We start from the raw sequence: 10,415 nt of genomic DNA on the forward strand, positions 1-10,415 counted from the left end.
TGGTTTGCCGGTACTCGTACTGGGGTTGCTGGCAACTTTCGATAGGCTGTTTGATCCCTGCACCAGTTGCACACTTTCCGTCCTCTTCTTTTTTCTTCTTGACTGCGCTGCATCTCTGAAATTCTTTCATCCATAGCGCTTGGTATACTGTTCTTCCGCTGTCTGCATCAGAACCTTTTTTTCGGCGTTGTTTTCGCCTTGGTCAACGGTTTCTGGTGTTTCGTCCTGCATCTCCTCCTCTTCTTCTTGGGTCATTCCTCCCTCCGGCGATTGCATACTGGAGCAGTAACCGGCAGCCACGAGCTCACCGGCGAGCGGCGCGCCCGGCCACGAGTGCCACGTGCACCGTGGAGCTGCTGCCTGGCAAGCTGGGGCTTAGGCCACATCGCGCATTCGGGATTGGCGTTGCAGTCCACGTACCACTCAGTGCTTGATGTCCACGTGTTGTTTGTCACTTGGCGAGTCCGAGTATTGCTCACAGACAGAGGTGCGTCGTAGCTAACTAGGATAACTGCACTGTGTAGCAGGAGCCCATCTAAAGCACGCCTGCACTCCGTGGCCCCCTAGCGGCTTTTTTTCAAAACGCTAGAAGCATACATTGAGATCAGGCGTACTACAGGCACCCGTTTTGCAAATAAAGAGTTTTTATATAGACACAAAATGCTCAAGTGTTCTACGATTATAACAATAGGTTTGGCGGCCATATTCAATTTCGTCTACAACTTTTTCTAGTGCTGGTGGGTCCTGCAATAACCTACGCGTGCTTTATCGAACAAGGACTTCCCGAAATTTGGCAGTCAGAGGCTGCTGTATCTATGTATATAAGCTTTACCATTACATATTTTATCAAAACATGTCCGGGCCTCAGCCTTTTCAGTCGCTTTACAAAGGATGACCGAGCTGATGCCTCTTTAGCTATGTTTTGATCTCTTGTTTAAAAAGACTCCAGTCTTGAAAAACACTAATGCTCGTATGTCAAAATGTATATTTCAAGCAAGCTGCTACTATGCGTTGAAAAAGTCCGTACCCAGGTATACTATTGTTCAGTTTCGACAGTTACAAATTATGGAAGGAGGGCGCGGGCCCCGTGGACCGATCCGTGCCGAGAGCAAGCAATAATCAGTAAACAAAATTTGCTTACCCACATAATCACGCACAATGGAGCACTTTCTTGCGGAAACGAAAATTCGGTCTAAACGTGCACTAGAAAAACAATGAAAATGTGTAAAGTGTACACTGCTTCCTATAACGCTTCCAACGTCAACTAGACCGTATTCACTAATCAGGTCACTGAGAACCGCAACACTGGAATCATAGCACCAGTTTCCTGCCGAACCACCAGTTTCCTGAGTACACACACAATTACAATCACGTGTCAGTAGGACACTTCTCTCGGTGCACAAAAATACAAACAAATATGCGCCATTCAGTTCACGATATGTCAACGTCGCACCACAGAAAACGACCCACATTATCAACTTTGCCAGCAAGGACAGTCGCGTCAAGGTCTTCAAGCTTACATCCGCCTGACATGCCAACCGAGTGTCAAACGCAAACAATGTATTCAAATAAAAACGACTGCAGAGCTGCCTGCGTGTTCAGATCTGGCTTAGCATGACCTGTTTTAGCTGTCAGATCTGTCTTAGCTGTCACTCAGCGCACTACAGAATATTCGAAAACGAGCAATCATATTCGGGTCAACAGCCGGCACGCACGCGAGCTGGCACGCGAGACCCCGAGCCGTGGGGGGGGGCGAGCGGTGGCCATACATCCTGCAGACAAGGGTGTGTAAATGGTGTCTTGGCGCGAGGCATGGTCAGAAGCCGATAATCCCCTCTCCATTGTCGGCTACACCAACAATTCCCCGTACCTGGCGGCCTTCTTAAAGAAGATATTTGCATTCTTAAAGAAGTATATTCTTAAAGGAGAATATTCTTCAAGCAGATTCTTCCCGCGGCATACCTTCGACCAGACAAGCCGGCTTCCTTACGCGCCGTGTCACTTTGGCGTAGACCGCTGCGTAGTGTAGGTAGTGCTGGGCCGCTAGACAGAGCGGCGAGGATATTTCCTTTCATACGCGTGGCGTGGGCGACAGGCCATTGACCTTATGAGGGTACCTTACAACTACCTCGCTTAAGAGGGTTACTGGACCTTTTGGTTCAGTCAATCCGAAAACAATTTAAAAACATTACACAATCTTCCCTTGGGGAACCCTGACGAGGATGCGAAGCATCGTGGGGGTTCCGTGTGGTTCCATTGTGTTGCCGTTATGTTGAGTGATCTGGTTTTTACTAGCGCCAGAGGGAATTCCGCGTCCGGGTGGACACCGCTGGCAAAGGCACGCAAGTGCTGTTGTGTGACGGTGAGTAGGCGGTGGTTCTCGAGGCGCCGAAACTCGTCCATCATGTTCGTGTCGTTGTTGTCTCTGTGGTAGAATTGGTAGACTTCCAGGTTTGGTGAGGTAAAGGTTGTTGACATTGGTGCACTGGCTGAGAGCAATGTACACGCCCTCCTCTTCGCAGCTTTGTCTTCTCGTTCTTCTTCTTCGGCGGTTCCCCCACGGGAAGATCACGACGCTGGTTGAAACAGAACCCATGTCGTGATGGATACCTTGGTTGGCCAGTCCCTAGGGGCATCCTGCCACAATCAGCATCAGAGGCGCTGCGGACGGGGCTGGTTGAGCTGCAAGGCGCGTGGCGCTTCCCGCGACAGCTTTCCTACGGGAAATTCAGCATCCTCCTCCAAAGTTTTCAGTTCGTCGTTTCCGTTGACGTTCAGCTTCGCGTGCCTTCGTCGTATCTGTAGCTTCTTGACGTACTTTGAATGAGTCAAGGACCTAAGGCGCGTTCATAGCACTTGCTCCTGTCCCGGATTTGTAGCGTAGTGGGAAGAGCACTGCGTCCCTCCCGTTGCGGCCAGAGAGTCGTGGGATCGAAACCGGGCGGCGCTAACTATTCCTTTTTTTATAGTGTAGATCGCGGAGCTGTGGGTGTAAGGACGAGAGTTGCGCATGCGCAGTGAGTGCAACGACGCAGGACCAGGCGAGCCTAAGAAAAGATCCGCATTTAACAAACCCCTCAGGTAATCTCTCCTTCAGAAATAGGAGCAAAACCAAACCTGGAAGGAACTAGGTATAACCACAAATGAGCCCCCAATCATTTGGGCCATTCAGTTAATCTAACACTCTCTCACATAAGCTGCAAACACAACCTATTCACTAGCTCTTCAAAAGGGGTGGGATTCTCTACCGAAGCAAAAACACAAAAATGATAAAAATAAGTACTGCGTGTTGTAAAGAAATTGGTTCGCATCTTAAGCACTGCGAACAAGACAACTCAAACTATAACAGTGATTCTCGCTACTACTGCAAACCAAAAATCATTCCAGCACTCAACAACCACAACAAAAAGGACAAGCAGTGGCTAAGAATACGGGCAATATGGCCGCCAACGGAAAAAACGCTGCGAAAAATTGCGTTGTCACTACGCGCACGAGCGCAAATGTTCTCCCGGAAGGCGTAGCATGATAACGTTCCTTTGAGAATGTTAAGCTGTGCTTCAGATCACGTGCGGTGCACAGAAAGTTACGTTCGGTAAACGGATGGATCAACCAAAGCATCTCGTCGCGCACAAACACAAAAATACACATCACTGTAGAAATAGGACGGGTGAACGGGAACATTCACGTCTGTCATGGGCTGTAAGGCTGTGAGGCAATTCAGTATTGGCCTCCCTCAAGAAACATTCTGAAGAGAGGCGAGTGCATTCCCGTACTTCCAGCCCCCTCTGCAGATGATCCGGACCATGTAGCATTCGAGTCTCGAGAGTTTAGTCCGATGAGGCGAACGCGGCTTCGGGGAAGACGGAGTGGTATCGCAAAACGCGACTTCGATTTCTGTCCAATAGGTCAAGTGACCGTGCCTCCCAAATGACCCCACGTGAGGCAGCGCTTCGTGCTGCCAGCGTGAGCGAAGGGTTGGTGGTGGAGTGGAATGGCGGCCCGCGACCGCAACGACCTTCTCGGGATCATTATTTCCCTAACATTTAAAGTGCCCCGAAGCAACCACCTCACAAGCGTATGCTATTAGCAAAAGTCGCTGGTGCACGCTGTGGCCATTGCTGGCTGCAGCCTCACAAAGCGAGCATCTCAGCCGTCCCAGCAGGCACTCGTCCTGGCAGAAGCCAGATCTCGGGTCTGTGACACACTGCTAGGTCGCGGAACTTAGTGCGTCAACCATTCCGCCACGGGTCCCGACGAAATCTCTGTAATGACCGCAAAGGACACTAAAGATACAAAGCTCTATCTACGGCGCCCTCTTGCGAGACCGCTGATGGCGTCTGGTTCTCCTGTCTCCTCGGTATCTGTCTCCTTACATGTTTTTTTCTCTCCTTCCTAACCTGCTCGGGAACTCTCATTTTATGTTTCGCAGTCATTACGCATGCGTTTTCATGTTCTCCATGAACCTCCTCGTGTACACTTTTACCACCAGACTACGTAACACACACGACTTCTCCATATCATTCCTACGCTCTTCAAATATTCTTTGCTCCTTATCCTCTGGCTTCTTCCGTTCTCTCTTACTTTCTCTCCTTCGTTCTGCATGTGCAACCCAGTCTACCTTCTGAGCTCCTTTATCCGCCCTTAACTCGCGCTATCCCTTAAGCTGCTCGTAAACTCCACCTCTTTTTCGCTCCTTCTCGTCAGATGCTTCCTCGTCTTCTCTCTCCTTTTTGTTCAGGGCGAGCTCCCGAACACCCGACATGGACTTCACTTTCTCGTGCGACTTTTGAGCGGAATATAAAACGTGGCGGGCCCAAACCTTCTCTGTGCAATGATAACCTCCTGTGGTCCGCCGGTTAGAGTTTGGGTACTTCCCGTGCAGGTAAGTTCGGCATGTATTAGCTCAGTGTCTGGTGCAATAGTAACTTGCGGCCCTAAACTTGCAACAAAAGGCTACCCTTTGACTCTGTTCTGATACCGAACGCGCTCGCTGAAACACTACTCATGCTCGCTTCCCTTTGCACGCAGCTGTTCCAGGCCGAGCCGCTCGCTTCCCGTGAGCAGCCACGGCCGCTTATCTCGTTCTCGCACGGCTTCAAATTGAAAAACTGGGTTCTCCTATTCACCTTTGCTCTCAGTGCATACCTGGGCCTGCTGGAAGGATTCTGCCTTATACGCTGCAGCTCCATCTCCAAACTTTACTTGCGAGGCTGCTCATCATGTTCGGGCATCGCTTCATTACACCGCTCCACGATATCCCCGGTCGCGCTTACCTCGACGCTCCACATCCCTTCTTCCGTCTCCACACATTCGACACTGGCGCAAATGCTAGCCTCGTTGTCATCGCAATGTTAAACTTCCAAACTTTGGCTGGAACCATTCAACTTTGCTGTCACCATAAAACTGGCTGGGTCTGTGGCTCATTGTTTCTGCACGGGGGAGTCCTAGCGTACGGGTGTTTGCCTTCTCCGGTTCACCTCTAACTAAAACCTTCAGAACCGGTCTTCATATTCTCGCCGAAGTTTTTGTATACGCTACTTCAATTCCCGCGCCTCTCTTCTCTCCTGCTCCGCCACCTTGCGTGCTCTTTCCTCGGCCCCCCGAGCTTCTTTTCTCTCGCGCTCCGCCAGAATAGGCTTCCTCTGAATAAAGAGAGGACGGAAACAGTACTGTTGCGTCCGTGTTTAGCAATACATCTGAACGGCAAACGCTACTCTTGGGACATTGTTTCAGGTAAAGTAATGAGTTCGAGCAGTAAAGATTGATGTTCAGTTCCCCGAAGTCTGGTGTCGATCAGGAACCCATTCGACCGGGCTCCGGTTGATTTTGCAGTGGGCTCGCAGGGCGATACTATTGAAGTTATCGGAGATGGTGGCCGAATTGATGAACTCGAGGCATTTGTAATTAATGAAAGGAAACGAATATTTTGTATACAGCTTTTTACAGAATGATAACTGGGCACACGAGTAATAAAAGAAAACACTTCAAACTTCACCTATACGCGAACTCCAATTGTGTACAAATCACTGGAGCTTTCGTAGTCCGTTTAACTCTCCTATACGCTGTTCGTAAACAAACCGCTCGTGAAACTACGGCCAGAACTCTGTTCCCGCAGCAGGATTCGTCTAGTTGCCCTGTACACAGCGGTACCCTAAACTTCCGACGGGATCGTAACGGCTACCTTTCACTTGGGATGCTCACAAAACCCAACCTGGCGTCGAGCATCCTTGTTTCAACAGGAACTTGTCTATCTGGGAGCACCGACAAGAACGTTTTTTCGCGGCCAAGATCCGCCTTATAACGCTTCGGTATTTTTCTCACCCGGGCACGCCTCTCTATCTTCCATACACACGTTGGGGTGGGCCCAAAATTCACGTAGACAGCTTTCACTCAGCGACTATGGTATATTTAATAAGGGCAACCACCTTCGGGTCAACCGGCGGCACGCGGGCGAGCAAGCGCGCGCGACCCTGAGGGGTGGGGGTTAAAAGCGGTGGCAATACACCGTGCTAAGAAGGACGCATAACAATGGTGTCTCGCCGGGGCTGGCGGGCCGACGCCGATAATCCCCCTGCGCTCTCGGCCACGCTAACGATTCCTGGTTCCTGGTGGTGCCGTCTGCATTCTTGAAGGAGATTATTCCCGCGGCATACCTTTGACCAGAGAAGCCGGCTCCCGTACTCGCCGTGTAAAATTGGCATAGACAGTTGCGTAGTGTCGGTAGGGCTGGACCGCTAGACCGAGGGGCGGGTATCTTTTTTTTTTTTTCATACGCGTGGCCTGGGCGCATGGCGACTGACCTCATGAGGGGGCCTTTTACGGGCAATTTCCCTGTGATCGAACCAATCCTCACGAATTATAACACACACAATTCTTCGCTCCCTCCATCAGCTTCTGAACTTGTCGCAGTAGACTGCACATGGTCTCAGCATGCCCCGTCGTCTGACTAACAACCACTGAGAGCAGTAGCAGCCAGTTCTCTTTAAGAGGAGCTTCGTTTCTTTTGACAAATATATGAGAAGCGGAATAAAAAAGCGCACCGAGATTTCCGCCGCTATTCACTCATGCGCTGCGGACATTTTTACTCAAGTGGAACATGGCTCCAAAGAAACATTAGTGATAGAGAGAGAGAGAGAGAGAGAGAGAGAGAGATAGCAACTTTATTAAAGTGCCTGCAGCTCGGTTAGATCCCCTCGCGCGGGGGTCTTTCCGCGACGCGGCCGTGACGTCTTCTCGACTTCTTGTCCCTCTACTTTGGCTCCGGCCTCGCTACTCCCTTCGCTTGGCTTCGCCTGCCCCTTTGTTGGGGCGGTAACCTTCCGTCGGTTTCGCTTGGTCGTTGCCTTTCAAGGGCCGCCGAGATCTGCTGGACGGCCCTGGTCTGTTGTTCCTGGTCGTAGCTTCCCGCTGCGGCTTCGAGATGCGGCGGGATCATAGTCTCTGTCGACGCTTCGCGCGGGTTTTTGGCACAGTCCCAGAGGATGTGAGCCGCTGTGGCTCTCTCCTTCTGGCACACTCGGCACAAGTCACTCTCGTACACGCTCGGACACACGTGCCTCATCAGCACCGGGGTGGGGAGGGACCCCGTCTGCAGTTGCCGGTATATCACCGCTTCCTCTCGAGTCAAGCCCGGGTGGGGTGGCGGTACCTTTCGTCTGCTCAGTCTGTACCACTTCACGATCTCGGTGTAGGTGGTCATGCTGTCCTTGGTCTCCCTCCACCACCACGACTGGTCGGCTTCTGCCGCAGCGGCGCGGTTGGTTAGTCCTCGCGCCACCGCGTTTGCCGTCTCGTTATGGTTGGTGTTGCCCCGGTCCGACACATCGATGCCCACGTGTGCCGGGAACCACTTGATGGCCACGCACCTCCTCTCACCGGCGAGGTCGACCGTGCGTAGTACTCGTGCGGCCTCCCTGCACACTCTCCCTCTGGCGTAGTTACGCACCGCCGTTCTTGCGTCGCACAGCACCGTCGTGCACGCAGGGTCGGCGATGGCCAGGGCGATGGCCACCTCCTCTGCCCGGTGCGCCTTCTGGGTTCTCACGCTCGCTGCCGTTATCGTTTCGCCAGTCGACGCCCTGACGACCGCCGCGGCTTAGGCCCTCTCGCTCTCCTGGTACTCCGCCGCGTCCACGTACATGGCCCCTTCGTCTCTGGTGTGGAGGTCCACGAGCGCCTTGGCCCTCGCCATCCTTCGCTCCTTGTTGAACTCGGGGTTCATGTTCTTCGGTAACGGGCATACCTTTAACTGTCTGCCTGTGGCTTCTGGCACAGGTACCTGTTCGTTTTCGGCTCCCTCCTCCATCGGTGTCAGACGCAGGTCGAGCAGTATCTGTCTGCCCGTTCTCGTTTCCGAGAGCCTCGAGATCTGGGCGGTCCTCTGCGCCTCCGCGATCTCCTCCAGGGTGTCGTTCACCCCCAGAGCCAGAAACTTCTCGGTGCTCGTGCAGTCGAGGAGTCCGAGTGCCGCCTTGTACGCCTTGCGTATGAGCGCGTTGATCTTGTTTCGCTCGCACTGCCTCCAGTTGTGGAACGCTGCGACGTACGTGATGTGGCTTATGGCGAAAGACTGCACCAGTCGGGTGAGGCTCTCCTCCTTCATGCCTGCCTTTCTGTTTGACACCCTTCTGATGAGCCGTGTAGCCGCGGTGACTTTAGCCGCGAGGCGGTTCACTGTCTCGCCGTTCACGCGCTTGCGCTCTATCAGCATGCCTAGCACTCGGATCCTCTCGACCTCTGGGATCGTGTGGCCGCCGCTCGTTCTGACCTTGATCTTCTGTTCTTTCGGCGTCTCTTCGTCCCCTCTCTTTTTCCTGGTCGTTCTCTTCGGAGGGATCACCAGCAGTTCGGACTTGCTCGGGGAGCATACGAGTCCGGACCCGTCCAGTTGCTCCTCGATGGCATCCACTGCTTCTTGCAGCGTGCTCTCTATTTGTCCGTCGCTTCCTCCCGGGACCCACAGCGTTATATCGTCGGCGTAGATGGTGTGTCGGACCCCGGCCACTCGCGAGAGTCGTTCGGCCACCCCGATCATAACTAGGTTAAAGAGCAGCGGCGAGATTACCGAGCCTTGGGGGGTCCCGACGCTGCCGAGCTTCTTCTCCGGGAGCTTCAGGTCACCGGCGTTGACCTCGGTGGTCCGCCCCGTCAGGAAGTCCCTGATATATTCGTACGTTCTCTTCCCCATGTTCAGTCGTGACACCTGGGCCAGGATTGCCGAGTGCCTCACTTTGTCGAAGGCGCTTTGCAAGTCCAGGCCCAGGATCGCCCGGTTGTCTCTCGTGTTAGCGTCGTCGTCCAGAATCTCATTCTTCAGCTGTATCATGGCATCCTGCGTCCCGAGCTTGTTCCGAAACCCTATCACGGTGTTCGGGTACACCTCCGCTTCCTCCAGGTACCTTTGCCATCTGTTCATTAGAACGTGCTCTAGCGCCTTGCCCACGCAAGACGTGAGCGAGATTGGCCGGAGGTTCTCGATGTTCGGTGGTTTGCCTGGCTTGGGGATCAGGATCGTCTTGGCCGCCTTCCACTGCTTCGGCAGCTTCCCGGCTCGCCAGCACCTGTTGTAGTACGCCGTGAGGTTCTCGATTGCTCTCTCGTTCAGATTCTTCAGTGCTCTGTTTGTCACGCGGTCGGGTCCGGCGGTGGACTTGGTGTTCAGGTCGTGTAGGGCCGCTCTCACCTCCCACACTTCTATGTCCCTGTCTAGCCGCTCGTTGGTCTCGCCCTGGTAGTCCGAGTGTGTCTCCGCGGGGGTGGCCGGCAGGTACTTGTCGCCGAGGCGCTTCTTCACCTCGGCCTCTCCGTGCTCGGCCAGCGCCCTGTGGAGTGTCTTGGCCAGGTTGTCGTGCTGGTGACACTTGGTCTTGGTCTCGTCCAGTAGGCGTCTTAGCAAGTTCCACGTCTTGCCACAGTGCATTTGTCCATCCGCCGCGCTGCAGGCTTCGTTCCACTGCTGCGCGCATAGGGCCCTGCTGTGCGACTCGATCACGCGGTTAAGTTCCGCGATCTTCTTGCGCAGTTTTCTGTTCGTCCGCTGCGTATTCCATCTCGCCGTGATCGACTGCTTGGCCTCGATTAGGTGGGCCAAGCGGCTGTCCACTCTGTCGACGCGCGCGTCCGTTTCGATTTCCCTGGTGGCCTCCCTCGTCTTCTGCACGATCTCGTTGGCCCACTCCTCGATGTCCGTTATTTCGCCTTGATCTTCAGGCAGCAGTCGTCGGAAGGCGTCCCAGTCCGTGAACTGGTGTTTCAGCGGACTTTTGCCGATCTCTTCGTTGGCCCCAAGCGGTACGGTGACCTCCACGATAAAGTGGTCGCTGCCCAGCTCGTGTCCTGTATTCCGCCACCCGAACTCCGCCGTGTCTCCGCTCCTGCCCCTGGCGAACGTGAGATCTGGCGTGGTGTCCCGGGCG

General features: G+C 53.6%; 1 pseudogene; it reads right to left on the reverse strand.

Moving 5' to 3' along the window:
- Window positions 1–7,249: 7,249 nt before the first annotated feature.
- On the reverse strand, window positions 7,250–9,734 carry LOC144140074 (uncharacterized; annotated as a pseudogene).
- Between the last annotated feature and the right edge of the window lie 681 nt (window positions 9,735–10,415).

This window comes from Haemaphysalis longicornis, unplaced genomic scaffold (assembly GCF_048455015.1).
Source record: "Haemaphysalis longicornis isolate Haplotype H1 unplaced genomic scaffold, Haemaphysalis longicornis Haplotype H1 scaffold_5, whole genome shotgun sequence".
NCBI lineage: Eukaryota > Metazoa > Arthropoda > Arachnida > Ixodida > Ixodidae > Haemaphysalis > Haemaphysalis longicornis.